We start from the raw sequence: 15,719 nt of genomic DNA on the forward strand, positions 1-15,719 counted from the left end.
GACTGCAAGAGGCTTCAGCTGGAAGAGTTGCCCCCCCTCCCCAGATTACAAGGCTTCCTTGGCAATAGTTTTATGGGAAACCGGGGGGGGGGGGGAGGGAGGAGTGTGTGTGTGGAAAGAAAGGGAAAGCTAAGAGGAGAATGAAAGGAGAAATGTCCTCAATGTGCAATCAACCGTATGGCTAAGAAATAAGACCGCGGCGCTTCTGCTTTGGGCTTAAAGGCAGCAAAGGGACAGGCCAGCTCAGAGCAGGGATGAGGAACCACCAGATGTTGTGGGACTCCGACTCCCATCGGCCACAGGCAGCCTGGCCAATGGGAGTTGTAGTCCCACAACATCTGGAGAGTCCCCATGGGTTGTCCCCATCCCTGGTTGGGAATAACAGCCTGTTCTCAGCATGCTGAAGTTTCCAGGTCCTCCTCAGCTAAATGGAATCTGACATTTTTCTGCCCGATACCTCAGGAAGCTGCTAGGTGGGCAAATCACCTGGCTTGGTCTAAGGCCAGCTTAAACTGCAAACAAGACTGTCTACACGAGAAGGGTCTTCTCCCAACCAGGTCAGGCTAACTGGCAACCATGCAGAGCGTCTTCTCTGACCAGAGGTGGCTGTGTTTCACCAAGGACTCAGCCAGTTCTACTCCCCGATATCCTGTTAGCTGGAAATGGCAGGGGTTGAACATGGGGTCTTCAGCACACAGAGACATGGATGTAATTGATCACAGAGCCATGTGTGCTCCCAGCGTGAGGGGTAAAAGCAGGCAGAGCACAGCATGGGCCAGCCACACCATACATTCACATGTGTTTTCCAGGGACAATCCTGGATTTACGGAAGCCATCCCAGTTTCTGATTTGATCCCGGAGTGTCCTGCTTTTCCTTAGGACATCCCTATTTTCATCAGAGAAATGTTGCAGAGTAGGGAGCTATGCAACCTCAGAGCCAAGGAGATAAGTAACTACAGTGGTACCTCAGGTTACGGACGCTTCAGGTTACAGACTCCACTAACCCAGAAACCGTACCTCAGATTAAGAACTTTGCTTCAGGATGAGAACAGAAATCGTGCTCTGGCAGTGTGGCGGCAGCGGGAGGCCCCATTAGCTGAAGTGGTGCTTCAGGTTAAGAACAGTTTCAGGTTAAGAACAGACCTCCGGAACGAATTAAGTACTTAACCCGAGGTACCACTGTATACAACCTTTAGAAGACATCCGAAGACAACTCTACATAGTTTTATTATGTTTTTTATATGTTGAAAGTTGCCCAGAGTGGCTAGGACAACCCAGCCAGATGGGTGGGGTATGTATGTATGTATGTATGTATGTATGCATGCATGCATATTATTATTATTATTATTATTATTATTATTAAATAATATGAACCTATTTTCATCAGAGAAATGTTGGAGGGTATGCATTTAAAGAACTATGATACCACTATCAAGTCATGGCTTCTCCCAAAGAATTCTGGGAGGGGAGCCATTGTTTGTTAAGGGTGCTGAGAGTTGTTAGGAGACCCTTGTTCCCCTCACAGAGCTACAATTCACAAGGTTCCCTGTGAGGAGGGAATTGATAAACCACTCTGGGAATTGTTGCTCCAGAAGAGGAATTAGGGGGGTGCAGCGTCTCATCACAACTCTCAGTACACAACGGTATGGTGGGGTTGTAGCACATGGGCAGGCCTTATCCCGCTCTGTTGCTGTGGGGTTCCCAATTGTGGGGAGGGCCTATGTGCAATCAGCAGACCTCCCCCTTCACAGAGCAGCCTCCAAAGCACAGGCAGGGAATAGGACTCATGTCACTGAAGGAAGTGGGGTGTGTGCTTAGTGAGGAGAAGAGATGGAATTTTTGCTCTTGTCCAAACTCTTTCGCCTCGAAGAGACGAATATGGGGAGAGGGGAAAGAAAGAGGACGAAGAACGGGCGGCGGCGGGGAGAGAGTGGCCTTTTGTGCAAGATGCCAGGAGGTTTTCTTGCACATTTATCACAAGAGGAAACAAAAGCTCGCCCCGCAAACATGCACACCCTGGTTGCCTAGGCGATGGCAACAAGGCCTGAGAGCTTGCAGGCCAGCATCCAAAGCGAACTAAATCAGAAGCGGGGGGGGGGGGAGGAACTGGGGGGGGAGTGTTCCCTTGCCTTCCCGCCTTCTCCCCACCCCCCTTCCAAGGTTTGTTTGGAGGGATTCAGAGGGTTTTCTTAAGAAACAATGCAGCAGAAGATGCGGGGAGGAGGAGGATGAAAAATTTAGAACAGGCCAAAGGACGAGGGGCCTCTTTGGAAAGAACCAGGGGTCGGGCATTGCATTTTCTCAATTTTATTCACAGTGTTATGCGGTGTCTCTGGGGGAGATTTATGGAAAAGAGGAAGGCATGGCAGTGGAAAAGCCAAAAATAAAAAACCAAAGACGCCCTCTCTTGTTCTCAGCACCCAGCTGGGATTGGGGAGGGCTCTGATTAGGAATCAGTCCCAAAGGATGTGCGGTGGAAAATTAAGCTACATTAACGTGATTCCTGTGAGGCCCCGGACTTTGGGGTGCAGCTCAGTGGCACTGTAACCGCTCTGCGTACAGAAGGTCACTGGGAAAATATCACTTGGTGAAGGCCTGGCATGCCACCGCCAGTCAGCATAAGCAATACTAAACCATTAATTTGATTCTGAATTGATTTTACAATGCTGTGTTACTTTTACTGTTGTTAGCCACTCTGAGCCTGGCTTCGGCTGGGGAGGGCGGGATATAAATAAATTTTTATTTTTATTTTTATTATTTATGGCTTTTTCAAGGCAGCTTCCTAGTTTCCTAGACATGAGAGGAGGTTTCCCACTGCATCTCTGAATGAGCTGTTGTTCTGGTCCAGCCCTCTCCTGACACTGGGGAGCAGGCAGCTTCAGCTGCACAGGGTGTGACTGCACGGTGCAGTCTGTCCTGAAGGAGGATTACCCAAGCTTGGAGGAAGCTGCCTCTCTCCACGGGTCATTCTCTGGCCTAATTTCCTTCCAGCCAGCCTCCAGGTGGGGTGAGGAATTAATGGGTCATACTACCAGACCTCAACAATGCGCTACTGGAAGCAACCTAATAATCCTCTGTAGCAATGTGGCAGGATTACTTGCCCTCAGGAGATGTGTGCCCGGAACAGTGACTCATCCAGAAGCACAGTTCTTCACCCTACAATGCTTAACCTTCACCAGATGCATCAGAGTAGATATTACCTGCCCTCAGAGAAGGCCACACTGTGGTTTTGCATGAGCTGCTGATCTGGGTGTAAAGCTCCTGCAAGGCCTGTGGACTTAATTACACATGCTCTGCAACTCCAGAAAGTTGCCAGTTCCAATTGCCAGTGTCTCCCGTCAAATGGAGGAGAACCAGTTTTATTTAGCCAAGGACAGGAGATTATTTTAAGTAAACCTTTCAAGCCATGAATTGGCATACCTCTGCCTTGAAGTCAGAAAACAAACATGCTTCAGCAACCGGAAGCAGCAGTGGGGAGTGGGAGGGGAGAAACCTTTTCTGCAGAGCATCATACAAAGAGAAAAAATGCCCATGACTCGTGCAGAAAATTGGGGCAGAAAACCCACTTTTAAGAATTACATTGTTTTTAAAAAAATATGAATTAGTGGCATAAAACAAGCGCAACGGAGAAACCTAGTCAAGTCTAAAATCACATTTGTAACCAATTGTTTTTCCAGCTAAACCTCCACGGAAAGTACATATGTTTTATGTGCATAGCTCTTAAGAACTGCTAAAATAAGTATGTTAAATAGTTTTGAGTGACATTTTTACTTTAAAAACCTAAACTATGAAAGGAAGCATATGCACTATTTAACAGTCACACTTTAAAATATATACAAGGAGTGCAATAAAAATAATTTTGAAGTCAGGATTTTAATATGTTTGTAACATTAAAAAACCTGCTGTGCAGTCCTGCACATGTCAACTCAGAAGTAAGTTCCATTACACTCAGTGGGAGTAACCTTAAGTGTTTATAGGATTGTAGATTCAGGTAGGTAGTCGTGCTGGTCTGACGCAGTTGAAATAAAATGAAATAAAAAATAAAATAATTGTCCGGTAGCACCTTAAAGGTAAAGGTAAAGGTACCCCTGCCCGTACGGGCCAGTCTTGACAGACTCTGGGGTTGTGCGCCCATCTCACTTAAGAGGCCAGGGGCCAGCGCTGTCCGGAGACACTTCCGGGTCACATGGCCAGTGTGACATCGCTGCTCTGGCGAGCCAGAGCTGCACACGAAACGCTGTTTACCTTCCCGCTGGTAAGCGGTCCCTATTTATCTACTTGCACCCGGAGGTGCTTTCGAACTGCTAGGTTGGCAGGCGCTGGGACCGAGCAGCGGGAGCGCACCCTGCAGGAGGGATTCGAACCGCCGACCTTTCGATCAGCAAGTCCTAGGCGCTGAGGCTTTAACCCACAGCGCCACCTGTGTCCCATGGTAGCACCTTAGAGACCAACTAAGTCTGTTCTGAGTATAGGTTTTCGTGTGTATCTGAAGAAGTGTACATGCACACGAAAGCTTATACCCAGAACAAACTTAGCTGGTCTCTAAGGTGCTACTGGACAATTATTATTTTTTTATTTATAGGATTGTAGCCTAAGTGAACTTTATGCTTTTCCTCTAACCCATGCAAACATTTGATCTCGGGTACTTTGGGTGAATGGAAAAACTTTGCAAATCTTTACATGAAACATGAAATTAGTATACATGCATGTTAGCAAACAAAAGCAAAATAAGTCAAATAAACAACCTCCATCAGGTATCCACTGATTTTGAACAGTGGAAATTTTTTGATTTTGAACAGTGGATTTTTTTTTGTTTCTTTTTTTAAACCATATCACAGATTGGAAGTTTAGGAAACATTGAGCTAGGGCTGGCAACAGAACAAGCATTTTCGTTGGTGTCCACACACCCACATCCACACACCCTGGCACACACAACCCACTGAGTGTTAAGTAAACAAGGGAGGGAGGGTCACTGTCACCATGTCTGGAGGGTACATATTTACTAATGATGGCTGTACATTACTCCAGTATCAGAGGTGGCCCCCTCTGAATACCAGTTGCTGGGAATCTCAAGTGGGGAGAGTCTTGATGTCCTCATGCCCTGCTTGAGCTGTCCTTCCCAGAGGACTAGACAGGCCTTTGGTCTGATGCAGGCACCAGGTTCATCTATTCTCAGGCCCTCACAGCCCATCACCCTCTCAACTCATGGAGAGTGACTGTCTGAAGCTAGGAGTCTCCTGCAGCTCCAGGAATCTCCCCGCAAGGAAAAACCAGTGGAGGCTTTGAAGCACATTCGGCAGGATATGAAAATACAGGCGTACATTGGTTATTGAATTTAATCCGTTCCGGGAGTCCATTCAACTCCCAAAACAATTCGAAAACCAAGGCGCGGCTTCCGATTGGCTGCAGGAGCTTCCTGCACTCAACCAGAAGTTGCGGAAGCCGCGCTGGACATTTGGCTTCCAAAAAACGTCCGCAAACCGTTTGCGATGTTCGGGAGACGATTTGTTCAACAACTAAGCCGTTCAAGTACCAAGGTACCACCTGTAATCCCCTTCAGACTTTCCTGTTCAACATGCAAAGGTGTGAAGCTTAGGGAGCCCAGCACCACCCCTCTTGTCCATAGCACCGAAAGATTGCTTGAAGAGGGCTACAGCCAAGAAGCAGATAAAGGATGAACACAACTTGCAATCTTATGCCCATGATCTCATCGCCTCATTCTGGGCAGAGACGTGTAATCAAGATTTATTTGGTCCTAGAGACATCCTCTCACTGACTGCCACGAGGTTCTTCCTGACTAGGAGGACAAACCACAGCAAGCTGAACACCAAACTCTCTTCCTGGTTCATGAACTCACTATTGACTTTTTTAAAAAAAAAAAAACGTTTCCAAAAACAGCAGCTAAGACAAAATGCACATCACACACACACTTCTCTGCCCTTACTATTCCTTTGAATCTTTTTAGGTTTTGGTTTTAATCAAAACTACTATGAACAATTGGGACGCAAGTGGCGCTATGGGTTTAACCACAGAGCCTAGGGCTTGCTGATCAGAAGGTCAGCGGTTCGAATCCCCATGATGGGGTGAGCTCCCGTTGCTCGGTACCTGCTCCTGCCAATGTCAAAGTGCAAATAGATAAATAGGTACCGCTCTGATGGGAAGGTAAACGGCATTTCCGTGCGCTGCTCTGGTTCGCCAGAAGCGGCTTAGTCATGCTGCCACATAACCTGGAAGCTATACGCCGGCTCCCATGGCCAATAAAGCGAGATGAGCACCGCAACCCCAGAGTCGGTCACGACTGGACCTGATGGTCAGGGGTCCCTTTACCTTTACCTACTATGAACAATAAATAATAATTACTAATAAAAAAATCTTCCTACCATAAGGATTTCTAGACCCTCCCAAGAAGGGCAAATAATCTTTTAAGCCCAAGGGCCACAGAATTGTAGAAATGGAAGAGACCACGAGAGTCATCCCTGCAATGCATGAATCTTTTGCCCAATGTGGGCTTGAACCCACGACCGTGAGATTAAGCCACATGCTCTACCGCCTGAGCTATCCATAGTCCCTTCTACACAGCCTTCCAAGAGCAAAATGCCGGTGGAGGGCAGGCCAGAGGTATACGTGGCGCAGAGCAACTAATGCAGATTTCATCTTTGTATAATAGGCCAGTTTCTAAACACACTCAAATCCCTCTTCATCCTCCATGCAGGCAGGCATGAGCATTATGTATCGGCATTTTAGAGCACATTCAAACCAATCAGAAACGCCTAGGATGAGACGTGTGTCCTGGGGGAGAGATCAGAGGGCCAGAAAGAGATGCCTGGAGGGCTACATTTAGCTCTCAGGCCTGTGAGTCTTCAACCCCCCACCTCCAAGATTTCAGCAGGTAGACACTTCTCTCAGACAGAAATGCACTTAAAATAAAGAAAAGCAAATTCAGGACAGGGCAGAGACCGTGAGGTCTGCACTCCAAATGTGCAACTCCCGTCTTGCATTAAGCAATTAAGCAATACTCACCAACTTGGTGGCACACCAAGGCGCAGTCACGGTTGACGGTCCAGTGCCTTCCCCCACCATCCACTTAGTCCTGCAAGTGGCTGGGCATCATGGAGCCTTCAAAACACTCAGCAGCTGGGGTCAGACCCCCCGCCCCGTCCCACTCCGTGGGGAGAGCCCCAGCTTTCAACATCTACAACGGCCGCGATGCAGGGATTCCGGAAGCGAGCTGTGGAGAGACCAAACCCGAAATGGGAGATCAGCAAGCAAGAAAACAACCTCCACTGGGCCTGGGATAAGGAGGGTCACTCAGTGATCATCTTATTGCTGTTCAAGCCACTGGCCGTAAACAACCATCGTAAGTACACTAGACATGAGGAATGGAACACAAGATGGGAGACAAACAAGCCCCCTTTCGTGTATTGTGCTGCACTCTCAATCTGCACCATGTTTACCCCAGGACTTCAGGGTACCTCAAGGACCGCCTCTCCCCATAACAACCAACCCTGAACTCTGCATTCATCATCTGACACCCTTCTTTGTGTGCCTCCTCCATGAGAGGTCTGGAGGGTGGCAACAAAAGAACGGGCCTTTTCTGCAGTGGCTCCCCTTTTGTGGAACGCTCTGCATTCTGTTTTTGTCACCAGGTTAAGCAGCATCATTTGTGTCTAATACTTTACAAGGGTGGCTCAGTCTCACTCCTGGCCTGGAGGGGCAGAGTATAACCCAGCGTTTCTCAAACTTCTGGTCTGCAGCTGTTGTTGGACTACAACTCCCATCATCCCTGACCACTGGGTTCTGCTGGCTAGGGATGATGGGAGTTGTAGTCCAACAACAGCTGTGGACCAGAGTTTGAGAAACACTGGTATGAACCCATCCATGCCACAGCACACAAACTAAGGCTGCAAACCCTAGGTACACTCCAGAGGAACTTGCCTATTCGGGGACATGCAACAAGGGCTTCACTGCAAGGCAGGCGTAGTCAGATATAGCACATAAAGGTTTCCCTCCAGGCAACCAGCCAAAGAAATAGTTGTGAAGTTGGAGGAGTCATTTCTTCTCCTCCTCCCTTCGTTCTCTACCCCTCCAGGCCATCAATGCACAACAACAAAGAACCAGCCTTGGAAGTGGCTGGCTCCAGACACTTTATAGCCTAGCAATGTCTCTGGACTTATCTGCAAGACAAGGCGTGTCCAGACTCTTCCAAAAAGCAGTGAATCAAGTGTTTTGGCCCTTTGGCCCTTCCAAGTCACTGGTATATGAAAGACAGGAGGTGTCCACAGGCCCCGCCCACCCACCGCCTCAGCTGAAAAGGAGGGGCCTGGAGCCCTGTGGACGATATGTCTCATTGTGATTCTGTGGGCTAATGAGATGTTTTTGTTTCTCGTTTATAAAATTTATGAAACACATGAATGGAAAAGAAACCTCAGAGTGGTTTACAAAAATAACAAAACAATGAAATTATCAGTAAACAACAGCTGAAAACAACTACAGTGGTACCTTGGTTTAAGAACAGCTTAGTTTAACAACGCTGCAAACCCGGAAGTAGGTGTTTCGGTTTGTGAACTTTGCCTTGGAAGCAGAATATGTTCTGCTTCCTCTTGAGTGTGTTCCATTTGTAATTTGAGTCCCCCGCTGCTATGGGAAAGCACACCTTGGTTTAAGAATGCTTTGGTTTAAGAACAGACTTCTGGAACGGATTATAAACAGTTTGTAAACCAAGGTACCACTGTACTTAAAACATTCAGAGAGTAATTAAAATTGGTAAGCTTAAAACAGATTAAAACACCCGCCAGAGTTCTACATATCTGGGTAGGTTTGCCTCAACAATTTTTTTTTTAAACAGGGATCGCAAAGAGTAACCGTGAAGCTGCCTGCCTGACATCAATAGGCAGGGAGTTCCAAAGTTCAATTTCTTACAAACACAGAATGGATATTGTGTATCACTTGTAACATGGCATTCTGCAAATCAAAACAGTCAAACAGGCATATATGGGGTAAGGTAATCTTACAGGTAAACTTGCAAGTTATTGTGGGTTAAGCACAGTGTTTCTCAAACTTGGGTCTCCAGCTGTTTTTGGACTACAACTCCCATCATCCCTAGCTATCACAACCAGTGGTCAGGAATGATGGGAGTTGTAGTCCATCAACAGCTGGGGACCCAAGTTTAAGAAACACTGTGAAGGTGTGGTCCAAACACCTGGAGGGCCCCAAGTTGGCGAAGGCTCACTTAAGAGGTCATCCCCATTTGACTCAGCTTCCTTCTGCTGCCAAATAGGAATGAGTCCATCCAAATTGGTTTCTAAAGTGATGGTTTGGGCCAGAGAGGGGCTGGTTTCTTATTGGGGTGGTTGGGCAGGTGCCTTGAATGAAGTAGCTAGTGGACAGGATGTTTTAGCTGAGATTCCTGCATTGCACGGGGTTGGACTAGATGTCCCTCGGGATCCCTTCCAATTCTATGATTCTATCACAGCAGTCTGGCAACCAGCACATTCCACTGTACCTTGTTACTCAGTTTCACAACTCAACTATTAACAAATTCACATTTGATTCTTCTTGCAGAGCTAGTAAACTTGAAAGGCGAGATAGCCCAAGGGTCTATAGAGCTGGGACGATGGACAATTGACCTGCTAATTACAGTCAATTGACTGCCTTGCATTCGATGATAGCTGAATATTGCAGTGCTACCACACCAAGCCTTGGAGTTGTACTGACCAGCTAATTGCTATGATAGTCAAGTGGAACATCCACATTCAGAAGGCCAGACACCTCTATGAACCGGATACTCGGGATTGCTAACGCACAGGGATTGCTAAGACTGTCACTTGGCAGGCTGCAACACACGTCTGGCAGGCAGCAAATGTCCTGCTGGGGTTGCACAGCTATGCCGTTACAATAAGCTGGCGGCCACTTGGCTTAAGAGATCCAACCACTATGTCCCAAGATCACTAAAATGGAACCTCCATGTACAGTGGTACTGTACCTCTGAAGGTCTAATGCCGAGGACAAACACTCAGGTAAGGGCCACCATCTTCCATGTCCTGCTTGGGAGCTTCTTCCCAGAGGGGCCAGACTAGCCATGACCAAAAACAGAACCATTTACCTGATCCAACATGGTAATCACATTAAGGAACACAGGGATGCCAGAAATACCAAGTCTGACCGTTGACTAACTGACCAGCAGTGGTTCTCCAGCGTTTCAGAGAGGGGGCATTCCCAGCTTTATCGAGAGATGCCACTGAGCCGCAGCCCCTTCCCTGCCAGTGCTCCAATTGGCACCCCAAGTGCCATCCAAAAACAAAAAGTAGCTGGAGAGGTACTCTCTGGTCCTGTAGGAGTCTGGCCATTTAAGAAGACTGTTGCTCAGTAGCACAGCACATACATGATTTGCATGCAAAAGGTCCCAGGTTCAAGCCCCAGCATCTCTAATTAAATCTAATTAAAGGCTCAGGTTGCCAGTTGACAGAGGAGACTTCCTTCTGCCCAAGACCCTCCCAATTGAAACGGATAGTCTTCCGCTGAATGGATGAGATGCCGAACCGAATACAAAGCATCTTCAGGTGTTCTGGGTAGCGGCACCACAACTGCATTTCAAAAACTAAGAATCATCCATTTTTTGTTTTTGTTTTTAAGAGTCACTGAGCTTGTCTCCTTGCTTCAATTTAAAGCAGTAATTTGCCACTGTTTTGGGGCTCTTCTCTGGTGCTCCAGAACCAGGAAGCTCAGACGAAGCATCTGGTCCCTCGCCCTTGGTTGCCGTCTGTTTGTGTCTGCAGAACACGGCTGGCTGTAAATAATTGATTGCAAGCAATAGTTTGGAATTTAATTACATGGTTTTATAATGGTAGACTAACTAACTTGGGGGTTTTCTTGGTTGCAATTAGCAGCCGCCTCGTCACCGTTCTACTAATTCGTCGATTTAAAGAGCTGACAGTTATTGGTGCAACAGTTACCCAAAGAGGCGTAATTATCGTAGATCTGGGGGCGGGGGTGAGAGAAGCGGGTGGGCTCTTCCCCAGCTTACGAAGTGAAGCGGATCAGAACAGCTTCCCTTTCCGCCCACTTCCAAATCTTCCAGGAAGGCGAGAATCAGTGCAGATCCAGCTAAGGCAAAGAGGAGCTTCCCGGGTGAGAATTCCTGGGAGTGGGCGGGTTAGGAAACCCACATTAATACGACAGATGACCCAAACCCTTCCTGCATATGCACACATAGGGCAACTCTTGGGAACAATTTCAGATATTCTGCGCTCCAGGGGCTCTCGCCTGAATGTGACCACATCAGCAGGACATATTGACACAGGAGCCCCTGCAGGGGTCTTTCCTCTGCATTCGGAACCCCACAGGGCCGAGGCTGAGCCAGCATGTGGGCAATTGATTAAATGTTTGGGGTTTAATGCAGGAAACCCACTTGAAAACCCCCATTTTGTAGAAGAAGGGAGAGAGAGGGTGGGCCCCAGCAGGATAGGATTACTACTACTGAGCAACTTCTCACATTGAGCAAGACCAATTCAGCCTTGTGAAGGCCATAAAGAGAGAGCAGGTCCACCAACAAAAGGATTTGGCTCTGTGGCAGTGTCTGCTCTGACTGCAGAAGGCCTCAAGTTCAATCCCAAGCATCTCCAGTGATGGGAAAGATTTCTTCCTGCTCAAGACCTGGCTAGCTAGGAATAGATAATGGTGAATACCGGTGGGCCGTTGATCAGTGTTAGAAACTCAGATATCAAAGCTAGGCACCAAATGGCTCCTTAAACCAGGGTTACACATTCGCCAAAATGGAATACCTAGTTGCCATTTTGGGGTCAGACTTTTTGGTTCCTGAAATTCATTCTGATTGTGCAGATAAAATATAATGGAAATAATTCTACAGGATGTGTTGCTAGTATGTGGAAACAGGCAAGATCCAAGGCATACGCCTCCAGATGGTGGAGACATCTGGCGCTATCCTGGCATCTGGGCATCTTCACTTGGTCGCAAGTGGCAAGCAGCCAGGTGCGGAATGCACCTGGTGGATTTTGAACGCTGCTGGGAGTGGATAGTGGCAAGGCAGGTGGGCTGTTCATCCAAGGATCAGGGAGTTTCCTAGGTTCAGCAGGGGAAAGAGGTTTCTCTGAAGGTGCAAAAGAAGGAACCATGGTACAGTCGTACCTTGGAAGTCGAACACCTTGCGAGTTGAACGTCTTGGCTCCCGAACGCCGCAAACCCAGAAGTGAGTGTTGCGGTGCCTGCAGCCAATTGGAAGCCACGCCTTAGTTTCTGAACATTTTGGAAGTTGAAAGGACTTTGGGAATGGATTCCGTTTAACTTTTGAGGTACGACTGTATGCACTGCACAGTTGGGGCATAAATTTTCATGGAATTCAACATTGCGCAATATAGCAACAAGTCTGATAGTTTCTTTCTTTTAAAGGAGTGGACAAACTCATGGAAAGAGGATGAACCCACCCAGGAAAATTAGGAGCGCTAACTAAATAGAATGCTTGGAGGGAGCTCTGAGCACAAGGTACAGAGGGCAAACAAGGAGGGAAGATGGCGGCCCTCACAGCCTTCCTTGGTTGACAGCATCTGCTAGGCCACTGCTATGCTAGACAGACGTGACTGAGAAGGCCTCTCCTTGCATCCTTGTGAAACAAAGGCATTCCTTTGCCTGCACCGTGAAGACAAACCAGAGCAAGACAACACATCCCACAGCTCAACTAGGGCAGCATTTGACAACCGGGCTCCCACCAGGCATCTTAGACTACGACTCCCATCAGCCCCAGCCAGGCGCTATGATGGTCCTACAAGACTTTCTGGGCTAACTAGCCACAATGGCTATGTTCTGCCCTCCACGGTCGGAAGAAGAAATGCTTCTGAATGCCAGTTGCTGGAAACAGCAGGAGGGGAAGAGTTGCTTCTGTGCTGGGGTCCTGCCTGTTAGTTTCCCACAAACATGGAGTTGGCCTCTGTGAGAACTGGATGCTATATTATTATTATTAAATTCACCCAAGGACCACAGGGCGGTTTACAATACAAAAATACATAACTTAAGAACTAGACTGGATGGGCCCATTGGACTGATCCAGCTGTCTCTTTGTGTTTTTATTTGTTAAGCAAAGGAGTTTTCTGTTGTTGTTTTTTTAAAAAAAGTCTATTGTAGCATTAAGAAGAGAGGCAGTCCACTGTGCACCTGCTGGTGGTAGAAACAGGTGGGAGCCGTTTACAAAATCTGCAGTAACGCAGGAGCTCAGCACCTGCCTCCGCAGCTGAGGTGCTCATGGCTACACCCCAAACATGCGCGCACACACACTATCCATCCTCTGCTTGCCGCCATCTGTAGCCATCAGGCAGGAGTGCTAAACGGCGCTCCCAAGCAGGATTTTCTCTGGCTTAAAGGAAATGAGCATGCCTAGCTGGGTTTGCACAATAGGGTCATCTTCGCCTCCCGTCCATCATTTTGCAACCAGCCCCACCCCCCGTGGAGAACGTGCTACACCAGGCCGGCCCCCCTTGCCACCAACCACAGGGGCAAAGATGTTGTTAGAACAGTAGCAGGCGGGGGGGGGGGAGAGATGGGGAAGAGAAGGGGAAAGTCTGAGGACTCCCAGGCCTCTGCAGATAAGGCAAAAGCAAACTGCTCCCCTATGTCTCTCTCTCTCTCCAGCACATTCACAAACCACAACAAAGGACAGGCCACCTCTTGTCTCTTCCTTAGGATGACACCACATGCTTTTAGGTGTATAAATATCTCTCCATATAAATGTCTCACCTTTTTCTTGCCCCTACAAGTGTGCAGCAAAGCACAACTCTGTTCAAGTATTACTCACAACGTGGGAGCCTTTAGAGAGAAAAGTGTCAATTTTCCATTAGAAACTAAATTAATTAGACCAGAAACTGCTTGCCGGGAGGGTCTGGACTGTTTTCACAGACTAATAACCCACCCTGTAGGAATCCCTCAGTTATATTTTATCTGCACAAACGGAATGAAGTTCAGGAACCAAATTGCTTTTTCTGTGCAACCTGAGCAGGCCCAGGCGCCGTTAAGAAAAAGAGGTTGGAATTGGCCAATATATTTGTGGATTGTCCCTGGTTCAAGTGACATGTCTTCTTAAAGCTCTCTCAAAGCTCTTAACCTAGCTCAAGGTAGTCATGTGTGTACAGATGTGTAACTGAGAACCAATCACATTCAGTCCATCGTTTGAAAAATAAGACTTTAGAGGCATCTTGCCCCCTGAACTGGCAACTAGACATTCCACTTTAGCGACCGTAACCTTGGTGTAAGGAGGAATTTGTTGCTTAGCATATATCCCAGTTTCTAACACTGGCCGCATGCCACTGGTGGACAGGCTAAAAGACAAAATTGGGAACAGCCAGAGCAAGAGGCAAGAGCCTCCCATTTGTACAGAAAGTTACGTACCAGCCACGCAAAAGGCAGTTTCCCCATACATTCCCCAACCCACTCATCTCTCTGTCCTCCGTCCAGTCACATCACAGCTGAAAGATGCATTAAAACCAAAGCAAGAACTGCAGAGACAAGAGTGCATAGCAGGGCTGGTGAGAGGGACAAAGGGGAGGTAAAGGCCACAATTTTATAATTACAGCCAGTTCTAGAAGGGTAGCCTTGCTGCAGCAGGGGGAGAAAAATAGTACAGTGGTACCTCGCAAGACGAATGCCTCGCAAGACAAAAAACTCGCTAGACGAAAGGTTTTTCCGTTTTCGATTTGCCTCGCAAGACGAATTTCCCCTATGGGCTTGCTTCGCAAGATGAAAACGTCTCGCGACGTCTAAAAACAAAGACATGTTTTGTTTATAAAGTTAATTTATTTTCCCTTCAGTTTTTGAACTGCTCTTTACAGTATGTGTGACTTTAAAGAGCAGTTAATAAACTGTTGTTGTACCAAATTTGGCTTTGTTTAGACCTTTTTTGACCATAGGAACGCATTAATTGATTTTCAATGCATTCCTATGGGATTTCGTGCTTCGCAAGACGAAAAATTCGCTAGACGACAAAAATTGCGGAACGAATTAATTTCGTCTTGCGGGGCACCACTGTATTGTGGAACCTAAACGCCCAAGAGATTCAACAGTGCCTCAGCTTTTATGGGGGCATATGTGACTAAGTTGGTTCCAGTGTTTTTCTGCCACAATAAAAACTGTCTGTCTTTTAAAACGGCGCCGCAAGACTCTTGTGTTGCGATTAAAACAGAGAATCGTACAGATTAGCAAGCTGGTGTTCGTGGGACCGAAAATTTCCTACTACTTTTGTTTCTCTGCAACAACGCATTGCAAAATTATCAGGCAGGCATGGAAGCTGCAAAGTTTTTAGCTTTGCTTACTAAACGTGAAATAAAATAAACAGGCTAAGCAAGATTGCTCTTGTGGGGGGTGGGGCATTGGACATTACAGTTAAAAGTTTTCCAGAAAACACAAATCACAGCAGCCAGCGATAAAAGCTAGTACCTTACATTCAGAAATGTCAAGTCCTGGAATTCCTCCTCCCCTAACGCAGGCAGAATTCCATACTCCCCAACGACCATTATCTCCATTTCCAAGAGGAAAACACAAGAGCAGTTTTTGCCAGTGCAGCAGCAGCAGCGAGGGGGATCAGTTGCCCCCCTCCCCTGCCTCACGGTCATTTGCAGGCTGATCACCACAACAGGACACACCATCTGCAGCTCTGAGGTCTCCCACACAGAGCCACCCCCCCAACCGCCCTCATTCCAACAGGCCGTCCTAGCAAATGA

The 15,719-nt window shown here is 47.4% G+C and overlaps 2 protein-coding genes across 3 annotated transcripts in view; one reads left to right on the plus strand and one right to left on the minus strand.

The window, feature by feature from the left end:
• LOC309359044 (SLAM family member 5-like) overlaps positions 1–15,719 on the plus strand; it is a 114,713-nt gene that overhangs the window by 79,151 nt on the left and 19,843 nt on the right. The window lies entirely within an intron of this gene.
• The window catches only part of VANGL2 (VANGL planar cell polarity protein 2), a 44,283-nt gene that overhangs the window by 19,842 nt on the left and 8,722 nt on the right, over positions 1–15,719 (minus strand). The window contains exons 1-2 of one of the 2 annotated variants that reach the window (XM_081892415.1): positions 15,441–15,579; positions 7,021–7,228 (exon numbers count right to left, since the gene is read on the minus strand). The gene's annotated coding sequence lies outside the window, so the exon portion shown is untranslated. Of the gene's footprint in view, positions 1–7,020; positions 7,229–15,440; positions 15,580–15,719 lie in introns of those variants that run through there. The other variant, XM_081892414.1, reaches the window with a different exon arrangement.

The sequence above is a fragment of the Podarcis melisellensis genome (assembly GCF_964234715.1).
Source record: "Podarcis melisellensis genome assembly, chromosome: 16".
Classification (NCBI taxonomy): Eukaryota; Metazoa; Chordata; class Lepidosauria; order Squamata; family Lacertidae; genus Podarcis; species Podarcis melisellensis.